This window comes from Equus quagga, chromosome 5, assembly GCF_021613505.1.
Source record: "Equus quagga isolate Etosha38 chromosome 5, UCLA_HA_Equagga_1.0, whole genome shotgun sequence".
Lineage (NCBI taxonomy): Eukaryota > Metazoa > Chordata > Mammalia > Perissodactyla > Equidae > Equus > Equus quagga.
Window position 1 is genome coordinate 116,652,383 of NC_060271.1, and position 19,784 is coordinate 116,672,166.

The following is a 19,784-nucleotide window of genomic DNA, read 5'->3' on the forward strand; positions in this document are numbered from 1 at the left end:
GAGAGAAGAGGAAGATGAAACTCTGCAAAGAGCAGGGCCTTGCAGCTGCAGCCCAGTTGGCCCGACCCAGCCCAGCTGACCTTTGCTTCGTCTTCGAAGAACAACACAGGCTTGCGTCTGCCTATTGCATCAGCGGCTCCCATCTGCCCTTCCCTGCCCCACCCTGGAAAGTGGTAAGGAGAGTTAAGTAACAGCCTCTGAGGCAACCGCTCAGGCAGGGGGAGGTCTGGGGGAGACTGTCTCACTCCTTCCAGCCAGGCCCCACCCAACAGGCGCTTCTCAAATCCAAGTCCATGAAGGGAAAGTACTCATCTGACCGAGTCCTCTCCTCTGTCCTGATACTGCACGTACTCCCCGTCTACCTCTCCCTGGGCATGTGTGGGGTGATGCACAGGACCTCTGAGCCTTCTGTTTTGGCCAAGATGGGCTCTAGAATTTTAGAATGTTAGAGGTGGAAGACCACAGAGGGTAGCTGAAACAACACTCCCATTTTAAAGATGATAAAATTGAGGCCCAGAGAAGCACAACGACCTGCCAAAGGCCCAGAGCTAGACTGCATCAGCTTGTTCAGACTACAGCCCACGTCTCCTCTCTCCTGCACAACCTCAGGGACAGCTAGAGGACCAATGTGTTCAGACTTGGCCAGTCTTTGGATGGAAGACAGCCTCAGAAATGAGTGCTCAGTGGTCTGTGAAGTCGTATAAGCTAGAGAGTAGGCTGCTTAGGAGACTCTAAGGAGCGAGGTTGAAACCCATCCTGAACATATGCAGAATCCAAGTCTTTAATCCAAGTCTTTCAGGAGAGCAGGCCCATTTCAGGCCGAGCTGGGAGAGGAGCAGACTGAGGGAGATGAGAGAGCCCTTCTGGAGCAGTCCCAGGAAGCCTGACTTATGCCTCCATCTTCCCTAGGCCTTCAAGCCCTGCGGATCCCGGGAAGTCCAGGGCCACTGAGGCAGGTCCCAGGTTCCAGGCTGAACTCAACCACCAGGCCCACCGTGGGAGGCTCAGAACGGGCAAAGAGAGCAGCCATCCACCGAAGGTGTTAACACGAGGCTCCACGGCACTGGGTTGAGATCAATAACTGTTAAGAATGTGAGTTGATAGAAAGGGTATATTAGAAGCCATAACCACACACAAATTCACACACATATTCTTTCTTTTAAAACCACTTTATTGAGACATGATTGATACAAAAGCTGAAGATATTTAATGTACACAGTTGGATAAGTTTGGAGTGCAGACATATTCTTCATTAATGTGGAGCTTCATTGATGCTCTATCCAGGACGTAGGCAGCCTCTCCGAGAGGGTCACTTGCAGCTGAGAAGAGCAGCCTCAGTGAGTTTCAGCTGATGACCAGTCTACGCTGGCTCCAGCTCGTCCAGGGGCCTTGTTTAATAACCACTTTCTTTGGCTTTTAACCCAAGGCTGCTGGCAACACCTCTGTCCTGCGTTTTAAGGCTTTTCCTGGACTCTGGAAACCATCCCGAAAGTCTCTCTCTGAGCGTGATACTGATTTGACAGACACTCGGGCTGTTTATCGGGCATGTGTGGTTTTGCTGAAGGGGACAGGTTCTTTGACCAACTTCTAAAACTGCCGCTGAGGACTTGAGAGTTCAGCCATGTTCTCTTGCTGACACCCGGGTCCTGAGTGGTTAAAATTCTTCTACCCACCTTTCTGATTCAGGGCTCTACTTTTACGATGCCATTACTTGTCTCAAATTTTCATAATCATCTCAAAGGGGCAAGAAGCATTCTTCCTTCTTTCCAGCCCGATGTGGACAGGTTTTCCAGCTGCCAGTCCAATGCTGGGCCCACCGGGTACCCTGTGGGTACAGCCCTACCTCATCTGAGGTGCGCCCTGGGTAGGGCCCTCAGGTCCACACGAAACCAGTAGGATAGGGCTTCAGTGTGTCCGTGGGGCTCCTCGTCAGGCCACCAAGCCCCTAGCACGCCCAGTAAGTCACCCTGACACATCACCCCTCTCCCTCCTCTGAAGAATGTTGGGGAAGCAAGAGCCTGTGAATCGGGCAACCCCATAGAAAGGAGCAGGGAAAGGACGCGAGTTCTGGGGTGACAGGGAGATGGTCTGTAGGCAAAGGGGTCTGGCAGAGTCACAGTGGGGAAGCAGGTGACTGTTGAGGGATCAGGGAAAAGGCCCACATGAAGGAGCCCCAGGTAGCGGAGGGAAGTCCCAACCAACACCATCAAATGCTTTTCTATTTTTTGCTTAATGGTTTCACCAGTCAACTCCAACGTTTGCTCTCACTTTCTGCCCCTAAGGAAGGAGGTAGAGGATAGCTGGTCTGAGGATTTGGAACTGGGGGCTATTAATTTCCAAGTATGGGAAAAATCCATTAAAAATGAGCACTCATACTGTCTTCATTCCATTCCTGGCAGAGACACCAAATTCCAAAGGAGAGCTGGACAACATAATGTAAAGGGAAATCAGAGATGAGATCATTTAATCAACATCTCATTTTACAGATGAGAAAACTGAGTCCCAGAGAGGTGCTCAGAATCACTCAGCCAATAACTGCAAAACTGGTGGGACTAGAACTCTGGCTTCTAACTCCCAGTCCAGGCGTTTTCTTCCCTTCCACCCCAGCCTGCTACCCCTGCCCCTCCCAGATGCCACGACTGTTTAAGGGTGAAAGTTGGCCTTGGAGCACCCTTCTCTGGCTCCAGGGAAGCCGCTGGAGCAGCTACAGTGTAGGCTGGTGTTCTCTAACTCGAGCGTGCAGCGGAATCCCCTGCAAGGCTGGTTAACGCACAGACTGCTGGGCCTACCCTCGTCTGATTCAGCAGGTCTGGGGTGGGGCCCAACAATCTGCATTTCTATCAGGTTCCCAGGTGATGCTGATCTGCAGAGTCAAAGGACATTTACTGCGAATCTCTGGTGTAGTCAGAGCTTGTGGATCTCGCAGCCAGAACACCTGGGTTCAGGTCCCAGCTTTGCCGCGCGTGTACTGTAACCTCGAACACGATGTTGCTCAATCTCTTGGCGTCTCAGTCTCTTCATCTTATGATGGTAACAGAAACCCAGTGGGTTAATATGTAAAATAAATCAATCAGACGTCAAATTACCTGAGGAGTGCCGTACTGATGCTGTACTAATACAGAGATGTCACTGTGGGCCAGGGGACGTCCATGGTGACAGAAATTCTCTTAATGCTGCTCAAAAAATACTCCAAATCCAGCAGAAATGGTGTTTAGCCTTACACAAATATTGCCTGAGTAATTATTAGGGCCTGGCATCAGGTTTACAAAGATGAATGACACAGTCCCTGCCCTGGGGGAGCAACTAGGAAGAAAATAAACATGCAAATCCTAATAATTATCCTACTGGGTGAGGAACAAGGGAAGGAATGCTAGGCCTTGGAGCACAGAGCAACCAACCCTGTCTGGGGAGTCAAGCAAGGCTTTGAAGAGGCGTCTGATTTTTTAGTAGGGTCCTGAAGAGTGAATAGGAGTTCTTTAAGAAGACATGCCGCAGCAGGCACTTCAGGCAGAGGAAACAGTACATGCAAAGAAGTCACAGAGGTGTCAAAATGCATGTTCAGGGAAATAGTAATAGTTCTATGTAGCTAGAGCTCAGTGGGTCTGGGGAGAGAGAGCAGAAGAGGGGATTGGCAAGGAAGGCTGAGGCAAGATTCTGCAGAATCCTGGATGCCATGCTAAGAAGTGTGGACCTGATCGTGAGTCTGGTGAGAAGCCACTGGAAGACACTCACCGCTTCCCTGGAGGATTCCCTGGAAAAAAAAAAAAACAAAACCCTAATGAATGCCCAAGATGAAGATTTATGAGCCCAGGGCCTTCACCTCCCTCCTCAGCACCCCCGCCCCTTCAATGCCTTCAAGCCTCCCCTGCCAGGAAGCCAAGCCCCAAAACGCCTCCTGACCTGGGCGGGGAACCTTGGGAACAGGCTCCCCTGGAAGGCACAGCAGCGTGCAGGGCAGCCTCTTACCTTCATCAGATAGGTGGCACTTCCCCGAAGGTTTCCTCATTCCCTCTCCCCATGGGTGTGGAGTCACAAGGAGAACAAAAGGGTGTTATCTGAAGCTAAGAAGTTTTAGGAGGGGGCGGAGGGAGGTGTAGGCACCTGTGGGGTGGGAGAACGAGTGAACACTCTGGCAGCACTGATGCAATCCGGGAAGAGGCCTGTGGAAACCTACACCTGGGGAGCCAGCCCCTTGCCTCCCTGACCTCCTTGAGGTGTGGAGAGTTTGGAGCTGGAAGAGGCCTGAGAAGTGGTCTATGCCAGGCGCCTCCTTTAAAGAAGAAATAGCGAACACTCACCCTGCCCTCTCCCCATACCTGACTCTGAAGGTGTAAAGCCCCAGTCTCGAGAAAACGTGCATTTTCTGTGTCCACTGACCTCTGTCCCTCCTCTTGAGTCTTTCCCATAGTCCCCGGCCAGCCAAGTCCTTGCCCCTCTTTCAGACTCCGCCTTTTGTTTCCAGATAGGTATCCGCTGGAGGGTGCAGAAAGTGGGCTCTGCTATTTTTGAAAACTGCAATGTGAGAACAGGGGACAAACTGCTAATCTAAACTGCGCGGGTTGGGGGTTTTATCCCCGTTCCTCCATCTCCTGTGGAGGTGGAAGCAAATTGCTCTTGTGGCAATAATCCTTTTTGTTTTTAGGAAAATATTTTAATAGGTCTTTGGATTATGCAAGGATAAAACTTAAACCTATTCTGGAAAAGAGACAATGCAGTTCAGAACAATGTAAAGCTACAGGGCCTGCATCGTCGTTGTATTTGTAAACGGTGGTTTTCATTTGGAATGAATGGCATTTTCAGGGTTTATGGGGAGTTTTGCTGTGTGCTGCAGCCGGGCCTCCGCTGTGCTTTGGGGAGTTGAGGGAGGGGCCTGTGTCCACAGTGGGAGAGAGCAGGACTGAGCTGGTGACCGGCAGGGAGAACATCCCGGTCCGTGTAGAATCCCCAGGAGTCCTCGCAGACACTGGAGGAGGGAACCCAGGAAATGGCTTTACTGGGCCTGGGGTTGTTCCTCTTTCGGTGGGGCTTGCCATCTGTTCTCTCTCAGGAGGGGCTACTGAGAGCATCAAAGCCAGTCCAAACCCCACTGAGCTCTTTCTAAAAGGACTACAAAGTCAGGTAAAAGCGGGGCATCTGCCCCTGGTGTGTGTGTCATTGTTGTGTGTCCCTCCCCTCCCCGCCTCGTCCCTATGTCCCCCCTCACCCCCCACCTCAGCCAGCCTGGGAGTGAAAGCGCCCTGTGAGAGCAGAGCCTCTCTCCACTCTGTTCTTTGAGGAGGCCTAGGATCTGACGGGGTATCACAAAACCAGTAGAGAGCCTCTCAGTTCCTAAATGTTTTACTTTGAAATTTTTCTTTTTCCCAAATACTTTGAAAAGGTAAAATACTTTATTTTGAGAAAGTTGTTCTAGGATGCTGGATCATCCTGGGGTTAAGGAGGCATGTTCTGCCAGGCATAGGGAACTGGGTTTGAGACAGTCACCAAGGGAAGGAATAAATGGGCATGAGGGGGTTAAAGCACTTCTGCCTTATATTAGAGTAAAAATTGCATGAATCTATTATTTATATAATAGTATATGATAAACATATTATAAATATATTACCATATATGTATATTATTTTATAACATAAATATAAAATAATTAAAAATAATTTATAACAGAAAAATTTATGTTAATGTAATGTGATACACTATAGAAAACATAAATAATACATAAATGTGTAAAAACCATAAATATCATCAATTATACTACCAAAAATTAATTGATGCTAACATTTCGGGATACTTCCTTCAGCTCTTCCTCCACGCACATAAACAAACGAGCAAACAAGTAACTAGATACAGTGAACATCCACCCCCACTTATTCTACAGTCCCAACAGAAAGAGAACATGGTTCTTTCCCACTAGTTTTAGCAATAATCCCAGGGCCAATTCTTATTGGCCCAGCTTGGGTCACATGCCTATCCCAGAATCTAGAACCCACAAAAGCCAATTTAACCTATAAAATAGTTTAAATGAAGAAAAACGTATACTTTTTTGAGTTGTTAGACTTAATGAACTAAATGAGACCATTCATGTGGAAGTTCTTTGCAAATGTAAATAATTGTTAATCATTAATTATAAATATTATTATTAATATTATCACCAACTCTTTCCTCATTGTCCTTCTGCCTCTCCTCTTCTTGGTCGATCTGTTTTTCTGCTTTCTTGTCTTCCCACCGAGTCTCCATCACTTGGTTAACCAGGCTGAGGTGGACTGGGGAGGAGACCAAATGCTATTTATAGCAGCGTTTCCTTGGGCAATGTGGCGTGTGGTGACATGAGAACACATCATTTAAGGGATACTTCTATCTCTCATTGCAGCCAACGTGGTTTCTGAGAACTTTGTCTACAGGGAGGAAGAATGTAGAGAACACTCCCCTCTCCCAGCAAAGGCAAACCCTGCCTTTTACATGGCCTGGTCGACCATTTAGGGCACGGATTTTGGTAGACTAGGAGTTTGTTACTCAGGGGGTGCCTGGGATGGGTGCACTTGTCAGTAGACCTCCAGAAGGACATTTCAACAGGAGAGGCCAGAGAATAACAACCAACCCAAAGCCTGAAGACGACATCAAATGAAAATTGGCATTTTAGTTTGGCAAATTGAAGGCTGGGAACCCATCAGGGACTGTGAGGACCAAAAGTCCTTTATGGAATCTTGGACATGTGAAATAAGTAGTTTTGGAACAATTAAAACAAATTCCTACTTTTAAAAAGTGAGTGGTTGACAATACATGTATGCTGGAATTGAATATTTAAGTAAATGGATGGCAGATGGTGGGAGCCAGGTTTCTTATTGTTGAAGTAGATGTTTACAGATAAACAAGAGGAGAAGGCTAGAATGATCCATGCAGTAGTGAATTAGAGTTGAAGACATTAGTGGAAACTCATGTTTAACTTAATGTAGGTACAGGTGGTTACACATGGAAATATTTATAGATATATGTACCCCTATCCATTTCCTTGCTATGTCAGCTGAGAGGATCTAGAAGCAATGACATCCCAGTAGCAATAAGCACACCTAGCACCCAGATCTTGGTTTCTAATACCATTCTCCAACAAAAGGACTAGGTCACCTTGGAGAAATGCTTGATTTTAGAACTGGGAGAGGAAATACGCAGGATGATCCAGGAGCTTTTTGTTTGTTTGTTTTCTGCTGAAGATTTACCCTAAGCTAACATCTGTGCCAATAGTCCTCTATTTTGTGTGTGGGTCACTGCCACAGCCTGACCGCCAACGAATAGTGTAGGTCCTCACCTGGGAACTGAACCTGGGCTACCGAAGCAGAACACACTGAACTTAACCACTAGGCAACAGGGCCGGTCCCCAGGAACATGTTATAGAGCCAGACAATAAGAGAGTGCTCAAAAACTGCACAATGATGGGCGGAGAGAACATGAAGGGACATAGGAGCCAACTGAAAGAGTTCCCAATGGCTAAAGCTGGAACGATTTGAGCAAAAAATAAGTAAATTATTATTGTAGTATAACCCAAAGGACAAAATAAATATCCATGAGTCCATTCTGATATGAATAAATAATTGAATAAACAGATAACTGAGGAAGAATAGATAAATCTCCCATGCAGAAGAATTCCAAATAGTTTGTGTAGATACTCTGCCTTCAAGGAGGTGGAGCATAGCTCCCCAATCCCTAAGTGTGGGGTGCCCATAGTAACTTCCTTCCACAGAGGAAGTATGGACAGGGGTGTGGGGGAAGTAACTTTACAGTGCAGAAACTTGTCAAATACTACCTTAGCCAGGTGATCAAGGTCAGCATCAACAGTAGTAGGTCATGTTGATAGGATGTACCCTTGATCTGATGTGATGAGAATGGTGCTTCACCTCTGTGGTCTTCCTCCTGCAAAAATCCATAACCCAAGGCTAATCATAAGAAAACCATCAGACAAGTCCCAAGTGAGGGACATTCTACAAAATATCTGACCAGTACTCCCCCAAACTGTTAAAGTCATCAAAAACGAGAAAAGTCTGAGAAACTGTCACAGCCAAGAGGAACCTAAGGAGATATGACGACTAAATAATGTAGTATCCTGAATGTGATCCTGCAACAGAAAAAGGACATTGGGGGAAAACTAAGGAAATATGAATAAAGTTTGGATTTAGTTAATAATGGTGTATCAATATTGGTTCATTAATTGTGACAAATGTACCCAGATCTTGGTTTCCAGTACCACTCTCCAATAAAATGACAAGGTCATCTTGGAGAAATGCTTGATTTTAGAACTGGGACAGGAAATATACACAGTTTGAGAACTCCATACCAGCCTTGTGATTTTTCTATTGTAGGGGAGGAAGACATTTCCTCTTCCCAAATGGGGGTTCGTCTGGCTGGAGAACGAATTAAATTCACATGAGACAGAATAGCAAGAGAAAATTAAACAAAGCTTTATGAGGAACCATGGCCCGGGGCCTTTCTTCCTGAAGGAAGAAAGGGCACCGAAGAAGTGGGGTACACAGAGTGGTTATATACCCCCAAACGGGGTGTTTCACATGTGATTGAAATGTCCCTCCCATAATAGTCACAAGATTGCCCTGTCAGCACGTTGCTTGATGGACACAGCAGGTAATGGTCTGCTATCTCGGTGGGCTTAGCAGGAGGCAAGTCTATCATCTGGAGCTGGGCGCTCACAGGGCAGCAATCAGTTCCTAGCCTAAGGAAAGATGCTTAATCCTTAAAGAAATGCCAATGTTGGGAGGGGGAGGGAAGTCAGTTACAGGAGGTTACCAGACTAGCACAATAAAATGCAGATTTAAGTCCTTGCCTTTGGTATTGATTAAGAGTTTCTAGAGAGAAGGTCATCTCCTTTCTTCTTCCTGGTACAGAGAGGGAGGCACCTTTTACAGGTAGAGATTTACCTTACAAATGTAAACGTGTCCTAACAAAGGGCAAGTTCCATTCCTCAGAGCCTCCTTGCCTGTCCCAGTTTATCAAAAGCAATGAGCCTCAAATAATCCTGATGCCAAAGAGACATATCTTGGGGTGGCCAATTCCAGGTCCCCACACTATAAATCTAAAACTATTAAAATAAAAAGTTTACTTTTTAAAAAGTGGGTAATTGTATCATAACCAAAATGCTAATATTGATTATTTCTGGATGGTAGGATCATAAGCATTTGCTTTAATGTATGCTCAAATTTTCTATAAAGTATGTACTATTAATAAAATCTGGAAACACTTTTTTTAAGTAGGTATGAACTTTCAGTTAGAGATAACAAATTAATCATATGCCTTTCTCTCCTCTCCCTCCATAGACAACACCCCCGCCCCCGCAATTTTTTTTAAAGTATACAGTCATGAGAATACATTGAATGGAAATGAGGACATCAGTGGACCAGAGAGTTCAGTAATTTGGGGATGACCGAAAGGGCTGGAGGAATGGTAACTGAATTAGTGGAGTAGAGAAAACTAAGAGTTGGAAGGACCTGGAGAAGGAACTGATGGTGAGAAGTGAGCAGATTCTTCCCACAGAGCCCGGAGAGGCAGGGGCCTTAAAGGCAGCAGGTCCTGCAAGAAGTGAGTTTGAGGCATTGGCTAAACTCTAGGGAACTGGTTGAGAGACATACATGGAGAAATTACAACTCTAGATCCCCTCCCAATCTCACACAGTTGGGCAACTATGTCCCTGCCAGAGACTGGAGGGTTTTTCTTTAGAGAAATTGAACCAGAGTATCCCCAAACTCAGAGATCCCACCAACAGTAGAGGGCAGCTGCCTGGCTGAAAACAGGAGGATTAAGTGTAGATCCACAAGTTAATAGTAAGGCCCTCTGCCAGACTCCTTCCCTTACCCCACCCCGGAAAGGACTGTCAGGGACATATCCCCTGGGTAGACTGGAGGATAGCTCACTGAGAAGATTTACTAGCCCCAGAGAGAAGGCCTCTAAGTAGCGACTTTTCATGGTCTCCCAATGAAATAGCCCGAGTGAGGCCCGCCAGTTAAATCCTTGCCCACAGGCACTGCTGCCTCTCACGCTGACACTCGCTGTTATGCGGGACTGGACAGCCCGGGATCACCAGGAATTTGCAGAAAGTATCCCAAGTGAGAGACAGAGACCAAAGCAAACAGACGTTGAAAAAAGAAAACGGACTCAGAGGAAACAGAGATGGCGTAAGGAGAAGAAAAGATTTTTAAAATTTTTATGTATACATTTAATGAATAGCCTCAGAGATCTAAAAAAAGATGCATATTCATGAAAAAGAATAGGGTGTTATGAAAAAGGAATAATCAGAGAATGAGCAAGAGCAATTCGAAATTTAAAACGTGATAGCTAAAATAAAAGCTTCAACGAAAGAGTAGGGAAAAAAAGTTGAAATTTCTCAGAAAGCAGAATAGAAAGCTAGATGAAAATCAGGAGAGAAAAGAGTGTTAGAGGATTATTCAAGGAGTCCTGATATCTGTATGAAGTTTCAGAAGACAGAGAAAACAAAGGACAGAAAACTATTTTTTAAATAATAATAGTGTAAGAAGATTTCCCAGACGTGAAAGAAATAAATCTCCCAGTTGAAAGTGCCCACTAAGTGTCCAGTAGAATGGCGGGAAAATACCAAGGTAATAATTTTGAATTTCAGAACGCCAGGATAAAAGAAATAACCTCGTAGCTTCACGTCATGTGTGACGGAGTAGGAAGCTGTGGCGTCAGGCATCTCAACAGCAGTACAGGGCGCTGTGGGACAGTAGTGTCGGGCACCCAAAGTTCTGAGGGAAAATTATTTTTATCCTAGAACTCTGTACTTATCCAAATAAAGGATAAGTGTGGAATAAAGATATCTTCAGATATGTAAGAACTCAAAATTTTTCCTTCCCACACACCTTTTCTTAGTAGATAGTGAAGGATATGATTCAGTGAAATGAAAGACTAAGCCAAGAACAAGGAACAAAGGGACTCTAGAAAACAGAGGAGCAATACAAAGGAGAAGATTGATCAGAGGATGTCCTAAGATGACACCTGAGCCCCAGGTGTAGAGAGCAACCCATCCAAACTGAAGCAAGATAACAGAGGGTATGGGAAGGAGGAGGTGGGGGGAAGGGAAGATACTGATAGATTACTTGATACATTTGGATATTTGGAAAAAACATAGCTAGATGTTTAACAGATACATGGAGAACATTTTGAACATATTAGCAATAGTTATTAAAAAGAAACTAAACAAAAAACTATGGCAACTGTTAACTGCAGGAAAAACAAAGTTGGAGCGAATGTAATGATGCAATACCATCGCTCAGCAGTAAACAATATTTACAGAGTCATAATAAAATAAACATTGACTATTGATTTAATTTTTAAAAATCATACTACACTTATATGGGAACATGAGAGAAGAGAAATGTAAGAAAACTAAAATCTCGATTACCATGGAGAAAATCAACAGACAGTATCTGTCAAGCTCATCCATATGAGACAAAGCAAGGGCAAGGCTTGACTGATTCAACCAGTAAAGATAAAATGAGGCGCTTTTCGATTTAGGCAATTTTTCACTCACAGAGATAGCAAGAAGAAGAAGCCAAAGGTGCTGGCTCCCTGTGATCCTGGTCCCATACACCAAAAAGGATGACACTGAAACAAAAGGGGCTGGATAACTGAAACATGACTTGTGGGATACCTCTTGCTGAGGAGCCAGTTCTAGATGGTGACTAAGCGGTTTTATATTCTGCAGCTCTATTCTGAGGCATGCAGCTTTAGTGAGTTGGAAAATAGAAGTAAGAAAGTCTCCGAGATCATAGCCAGGAACATAAAAGAGATGGGATAAAAAAGAAGTGGGAAGATTCCTATAATAAGAATGCTGGGAGAAAGTGGAGAGGATGACAAAAAAGTAATTTTTTCAAAGAATATTTGAGAATTTCCCAGAAATGAGATAATAGAAAAATGTTATAACGAAACTAGAGAACATCAAGAATAAATTTTAAAGCCAAGAGAGAAAAAGAATTGATTACCTATAGCCCTGGAGAGGAGGGCAGGACAGAGAGCCCCATATCTCATCAGAACTCAAGGCAATAAGAAGCTGTCTTGTGACAGCCTTCTGAGGAAGATAGGGAAGATAGCTTCCACCCTCTCATGCTGGGGGAGGATCACAAGGCATTCCACCAAGACTCAGATTAGCGGTAGTTCAGCCCTTTGCTCTAGTAGCCTGTTTGGAAATGTGCAAGCTCACCAGGGTGCCATGGCAGAGCTGTTCCCGCACAGAACATGGTTCCCATGCAGGTGCCGTGGCAGAGCTGTATCAAGAAATAACAGAATAAACATATTATTTTTTAAGCAGAAATTATCAGAAGAAAACAGCTGAAACAGTGGAAAGTGTCTCCAGGGAAGAAGAATGCAAACAGGGAAGGAGGGGCAGAGGGCTGATGATTTTATATAAAAGTTTTTTTATTTAAAAAGTTCTATTTGATTATTTTAATATATTTTGGTAAAAATAGAAATTAGCTTTTCTAAAAGAGGTAGTGGGTATAGAGATTGGTCACTGGCCCCTTGAATCTTTGGCCTATCATCTGGTAAGTGATGCTGGAAGCCTCAAGCTGCAGGTCATGAAGCATCATATCCATCTCATCCTCCTCCCTTTCCAAAGCTGAAAGCCCACCTTCCTGGAAGGGAAGTCCTGAGACTCCAGACTGAAAGGATTGTTAAGTGCCTGGCAACCCAAAGGATGGAAGACACTCAGTGAAGTCTCAGGAAGTCTCCTAACAACAGGGAAAAGAGGAGATTCTAAAACCTTGAGAAAGAAAAAAAAAACAAGAGTTAAAAAACAGTCCTGGGAATCACAGTGAACATCTCAAAGCAGTACTGGATCCTGGAAGACAACGGCTCCAAAATTCTGAGGGAAGATGATTTCACCCCAAAATTCTACTCCCATTCAAACTATGAAATAAATGCAACAGAAGAAGGAAGACATTTTCAATATTTGCAAATATTCAAAATATTTCCCTCCCAAGCACTTTCTCTTAGGAAGCTAATGTCTTTGCATAAAGGCAGGAGCCAGGAGCACATGATCCATCCATGAATTGGGACCACAATATCTCCTCCCGCAGCTTGGGGTAGAATCAGAGTTGCTTGTAGTAGAATGAAACCTGCAGTCTGTGCTGTGTGCACAGATGTGGGGTCTAAATTTGGACTTTCCAAATAGTGTAAAACTATAAACCTAAACAATACTGTAAGACATAGTTTCTAGAATCAGTGTATCCAATAGTATTGGGGAAAAGATAATGATTAAATTGTCTATAAGAAGGCCTCTCCAATCCAGAGCATTTTCAGAAGAAAATTCCCATAGAAACAATTTCTAGAGAATATGAACTAAAACACAAGAATCACAGAATGTATAAAGAACTACAGCACCATGAATGACCATCACTACCTCAAAAGTTGGAGGACACACACCCAGGAATTAGATAAAGAACATTATAAAAGGGGCTTTAAAATAGTTATGTTTAAAACCCTTAAAGAAGTAATTGAAGGAATACTGTACGTGAAACAAGAATAGGTGACTATAGAATGAGAATACACATAGGTAAAGAGAATTAGTGATTTGGAAGATAGAAGTGAGGAGGTCTCAAACAAAACCACAGTGAGACATCACCTCACACCTGTCAGAATGGCTATTATCAAAAAGACAACAAATAACAGTTGTTGGCAAGGATGTGGAGAAAAGCAAACCCTCACACATTGGTGGTGGGAATGTAAATTGGTGGTGCAGCCACTGTGGAAAACAGTATGGAGTTTCCTCAAAAAATTAAAAAACTACCATACGATCCAGCAATTCCACTTCTGGGTATTTATCCAAAGAAAATGAAGACACTAATTTGAAGAGATATATGCACCCCTATGTTCACAGCAGCATTATTTACAATAGGCAAGATATGGAAGCAACCTAAGTGTCCATTGGTAGATGAGTGGATAAAGAAGATGTGAATACTTCAGTGGAATTCACATCTTCAGTGGAATACTACTCAGCCATAAAAAATAATGAAATCTTGCCATTTGTGACAACATGGATAGACCTAGAGAATATTATACTAAGTGAAATAAGTCAGACAGAGGAAGACAAATACCATATGATTTCACTTATATGTAGAATCTAAAAAACAAAACAAAACAACAAAGAAAACAAAACAGAAATAGAATCATAGATACAGGAAACAACCTGGTGGTTACCAGAGTAGGGAGGGGTTGGTGGGTGGGCAAAATAGGTAAAGTAGATTAAGAGGTACAAATTTCCAGTTATAAAATAAGTAAGTCATGAGGATGTAACATACAGGATAGGGAATATAGTCAATAACGTTGTACTAACTCTATACGGTGACAGATTATAACTGGACTTATCATGGTGATCATTTTGTAATGTATACAAATATCCAATAACTATGAGGTACACCTGAAAATAATGGAATATTGTATGTCAATTATGCTTCAATTAAAAAAGTCAGGAAGTCTCAGATCACAGCTAGAGATACAAGAAATGGGATAAAAAAAGATGCCAACATTCTTATAATAAGAATTCTGGGGAAAGTGAAGAGGATAGTCAAAAAGGCATTTTTCTAAAAGATAATGGTTGAGAATTTTTCAGGAATGAGGAAATACAGAAGCATTGTAGTGAAACCAGAGAACATCAGTGAAGAACAAATTCTTAAAGCCACGAGAAAGAACAGAGTACCTAAAGAAGAACAACGATCAACCTGATAATGGGCTTCTCATCTACCACGACAGAGACAGGAGAGAGAGAATGAGGTACAGCATCGATGTTCTAATGGAAAGCACTGTGAGCCTGGAGTTGTATACCCAGCTAAACTATAATTCAAGAGTGGGGGTGAAACAAGGATAATTTTAGACATACAAGCACTTAGAAATTGTACTACTCATAGACACTTTTTTTTGAAAAAAGAAAAATGGACCCAGAAGGGAGAAATGAGACGTAAGAAGCTCTGATGAGAAAAAGAAACACTCAAATAGTGTGGTAAATATAATTAAGTATTGACTATAAATAACAAGAATCAACAGGTTAATAATTGTGTGTTTAAAGTAAGATGGAGAATTCTGAGGGAGGGTAAAGCAAGCTGGGGTCCTCCTCTTACTGGAGAGCAGGATAGAATTGGGGATTAGTTTAGGCTTTGTTACAAGAATATAAATTTGCTTTTATGTTAGAAAATGTAAGGCTAGCCATTAAACAGTAGAAATAGAATATATAATTTCAATACTAGTAGAGTAAAATAAAGGGAATAAAACAATCTTAATCTAACAGAAAAGGAAAAAGAAGCAAAGAGAATGCATGGCAAATAGAAAATATACATATATATGTATATAAATGGCAGGAAAAAAGCAGATACAGATTTAATACATTAATTTACATTGATACATTAATTTAAATATGGATTTAATATATTAATTAAAAATAAATACTTTCCGGGGCCGGCTCCGTGGCCGAGTGCTTAAGTTTGCACGCTCTGCTGTGGTGGCCCAGGGTTTGGATTCTGGGCGCGGACATGGCCTTGCTCGTCAGGCCACGTTGAGGTGGCGTCCCACATCCCACAACTAGAAGGACCTGCAACTAAGATATACAACTGTGTACTGGGGGGGTTGGGGAGATGAAGCAGGAGAGAAAAAAAAAAAAGATTGGCAACAGTTGTTAGCTCAGGTGCCAATCTTTAAAAAATAAATAAATAAATACTTTCCAACTAGATCTTTTAATCAAAATTCAGCTAGATACTGTGTCAGAGAGGAACAAGTTTTAAAGCAACAATAGAAAACAGGTGAAAATAAAGGTATAGAAAAAGATACACCAAGGAAATATTAACCAATATTTTTAAAAGCTGGTTTTAATTCAATGTTAATGTCATTTAAAATACAATTTTTAGCTTTCTTTAATTTTTTATTATGTGTGGTATGTTTATTACACCAACAAAGCTATTACAGAAATTGCTACATAGAATTGAGGTGCTGCCATACCAAAAGAAAAAAGAAAAGGAAAAACAACTACAATATGTGGTATTGGCTTCAGAGTTGGGCAAAGGATGGTGAGGAAAGTTTTACCGGAGGCTGGAAAAATGGTGACGTACGAGTTGCAGTGGTGCAATATTTGAAAAGCTGTCATTTGTGATCATTTGGAAGGCTTAGGTGTCAAAGTGAAAAGCTGTGAAACGATGTTTAATAGTGTGTCCTGATTATTACGATCTGATTTGACAGTGTTCTACTCAAGAAAAGGTTTAGAAAACAGTTGGCTGGTTTTCAAGAAAAGATGAAAGATAACAATGAATCCAGAATTTAGGGACTTGCAGGGTTGAAAGATCAGTAAAAAATAAAACAGAGAAATGCTGCATGCAACAAGGCCAATTAAGACGCAGCTTTTGGGCAAAGATTTTTGTTAAAATTGCTAAATAGAACTAGACCAAGAGCCCACCCCACCAATGAGAAGCGGACCCAGCTCTTCTCTCATGCTTGCTCCCGCATGCATGGGACAGAAGAGCTCCAGCTGCCACAGGAGTCACCCGCAGAATTGATGCCACTGCACAGGAGTGTGTGTGCAGACCCATCCTCCTACCTTCTAATTTCAACCTCAGCTCAAGGCCACATCTGGGCCCAACAGGCCAAGAAGGAGAATGAGGAAGACCATTAGACCAGTTCATGGTCTGCTTTGCCTGTTCCACAGTGAGAGTGTGCGGCCCCCATCAGGACTGGAGGCAATGCCAGAAATAGATGTGGACCTTTAGAGAGAGCATGAGTGAATACAGTAGGCAGTCGAGAAGCTGTGACACAGACCTCAAACCACCTATTCACATAGGAACTCTCTGTAGAAAACAGCACCCAGAGAGATGAGTGGGTGGACGAAATCCTAGCATTACCCTACATTGTCTCATCCTGTAATCAGCCATTTCCCCCAAGAAGCCCGAGTCCTTTTAGTGGGGCATGTCATGGTATTTAGAAAGCACACTCTGGGGGCTAGAGGTGCTCATTGTTACAGGGTGGTTATTGTTTCTAGGACTTCTCAGTTGACCCTACTAGGAAATAGATTATTTTAAATTGATTTTAAGTCCATACTTATATTTCCAATTCAAACTTTAGATGTTTGCTTAATTTATTTGATTTTTATATTTGCATCTCTTTTACACTGAAAATTTTAGATCCTAATGATGTTAACGTAATTGTTTATTTGCTTCATCCTACCTATATATAATAGTTTCAGAATACTAATGTTAATAGTACTAACAGTACGATTACCAAAAGAAGTTTAATCTTTTTCCAGGGTTTTTTGTGATTGTACTAAAGGGTATGTTTCGCTATCATCACAGCCACAAATTACTGTATTTTAAGTCTCCTGAAATAATTCCCTGAGTTTTGCCACCAGTTTGATACACAGTCATTTCTTTTTTTTAAGAATTGCTTTTTTCTATTTTAATATAATTGTTTTATAATTATGTATAATATTTATATGGCTCCAAAGTCAAGTCCATCAGATCGTCTATTCAGAGAAGTCTAGCTTCTATCAACGACCCCTCTGCTTGGTCTCTTCTCTCTCTCCCAGAGAGAACCATTTTATTTTTTAATTTATTTTTGATGTCACAGTTTATTCTTCTACTTTTTAAAAGATAAGCAAACACACACACGTAGATGAATAATATTTTTAGATAAACAGCAACACAGACATATTTTCTCCACTCTGCTTTTTCATCCTAACACTATATGCTAGAAATCACTTTATACGAGCATATGGAGATGGCCTTCATTCTTTTCCACAAGTGTATAGTACTCCACTGTGTAGATATACTATGATTGATTCAGCTAATCCTTTATTGATGGGCAAAATAAAATAGAATTTAAGGTAAAAAGCATTATAAGGGCCAAAGTGGGACATTTCAGACTGATAAAAGGAACACTTCACCAAGAAGATACAATAACTGGGAATTTGAATGTACTTAACAACAGAGCTTTGAAATATGTAAAGCAAAATCCAAAAGGGTTAGAGAAAATTTTATACATCCATCAAGATATTTTGTTCGTTTCATAAAAAATGGTTAGCGATATCTGACACAGAGTCTCAGAATAATTTTTATTTTTATATATTTATTATTTTTTTTTTTTGCTGAGGAAGATTCACCATGAGCTAACTTCTGTGCCAATCTTCCTCTGTTTTGTATGTGGGTTGCTGCCACAGCATGGCTGATGACGAGTGGTGTAGGTCTGCACCTGGGAACCAAACCCCAGGCAGCTGAAATGGAGCATGCTGAACTTAACCACAGAGCCATGGGGCCGGCCCCTTGGAATACTTTTTAGATCAAGCTATTGCACAGCAGACCTTTCTACTTCCAGTCTTAACCCTGTCCAATTGATTCTCCACATTGCGGCCACAGTGACTTCTCTATAACACACATTGGACCATGCTTAGAACCCCACAATGATTTCTTAAGACACTAAAAGGCCTTTGCTGCTCTGGCCCCACCTTTGTCTCCAGCCACCTTTCTCACCACTCCTGCTCTCACTGTCTTCCGGCCAGTCACACTGCACTGGTTTGCAGATCCTCAGTAGGAACCATGGTTCCTCCCGCCTTAGGGCTTTTTCGTAAACTGTTTCCTCTCTCTGGAACACTGCTCATCTTTTCTTCTTCCCCTTCTCTTCCTCCTCTTTCTTCTTCTTCAAGATAACTCCTAATCCTTTAGGATTCAGCTCAGGCATCATCTTCTCCAGGGAGCCTTTCCTGGAAAACCACCAGACTGGGTGCTCCCCTGGCCCCCTGACCTTCCCTAATGCAGCATGTACCAGCCTGCGGGCCTCGGGCCTTTTCTTTCTCCACTCCAGACTGTGAGTGGAGTTCTTGAAGGACCAGGACTGTGGCGCTTTGTTGCCACTGTACCTCAAGTCCCTAGCACATGATTGACATACAGAGAGGCTCCATAAATGTTTATTAAATAAACAAATAGTGGGCAGGGGCAGAAATTATGTCAGCTTTATGTTACCGGGGAAGAACAGAGGCCCAAAGATGGTCAAGAAACAAGTCAGAATCCAATGGAGGTAAACTCACGAAACTTCTGGCCTCAAGGTCTCATGGACCCAGAATGAGCTGTCTAAAACAAACAAAACTGACCATGTTGCTCACAGGTACAAAACAGATGATCTTTGGGAGTTTTATAAGCAAAGCAGCACAAATGGGGGCTTCTCGGAGTTCTTCATCAAGGAGTGTCAGTCAGACCTGGGCTGGGGGGCCAAAGCACGTGGATGGTGGGAGATAAGTGTGCCACTGCCACTAGCCCTTCCCTCCTGGGCTTCTACCCCAAAATTCCTCACTCAGCATGTGCTCAGGTGACCCTGGAAAGGGATCTGTGCTCCCCACCACTCTCTGCTATGCCCTGCAGAGAGAGAGCCACTTTCTGGAGCAGAAAGTTCCATCCTGGGGCAGCGGTGGTCGTTAGGGGGAGGGGCAGTGTAGAAGGGCAGGGGGATAACAGATGAGGCTAAATTAATTTTGGAAACCATTAAATCTTTGAAAAGAGAGCGTGTTTTCAGCAGGGACAGTGAATCACTGTGATTTGCAGAAACAGGCACAAAGCAATTAGCCATCTGGATGCAGTGGCTTCCAGCCCCCCAGCGGAAACTTCAAGTGAGCGGAAGGCTGGTCATTACCCAGCCCAGGCCCAGCTCTCCAGGCCCCACAGATAAGTCTGTGCTTCCAGCCGGCTGGGAGCCCAGAGGCCTAAAACAAAGGGCAACTTGGCAAGAGACACAGAAAAATGGGCAGGAAATGCAACACC

The 19,784-nt window shown here is 43.0% G+C and overlaps 1 long non-coding RNA gene across 1 annotated transcript; it reads right to left on the reverse strand.

Annotated features, from left to right (window-relative positions):
- Positions 1-1,174: 1,174 nt before the first annotated feature.
- LOC124239846 (uncharacterized) lies at positions 1,175-7,904 on the reverse strand. Its single transcript, XR_006888711.1, has 5 exons — positions 7,793-7,904; positions 6,147-6,257; positions 4,378-4,512; positions 3,967-4,101; positions 1,175-3,751 (listed from the first exon to the last, which is right to left on the reverse strand). It is a non-coding gene; the product is annotated as an uncharacterized LOC124239846 (long non-coding RNA).
- Positions 7,905-19,784: the final 11,880 nt, after the last annotated feature.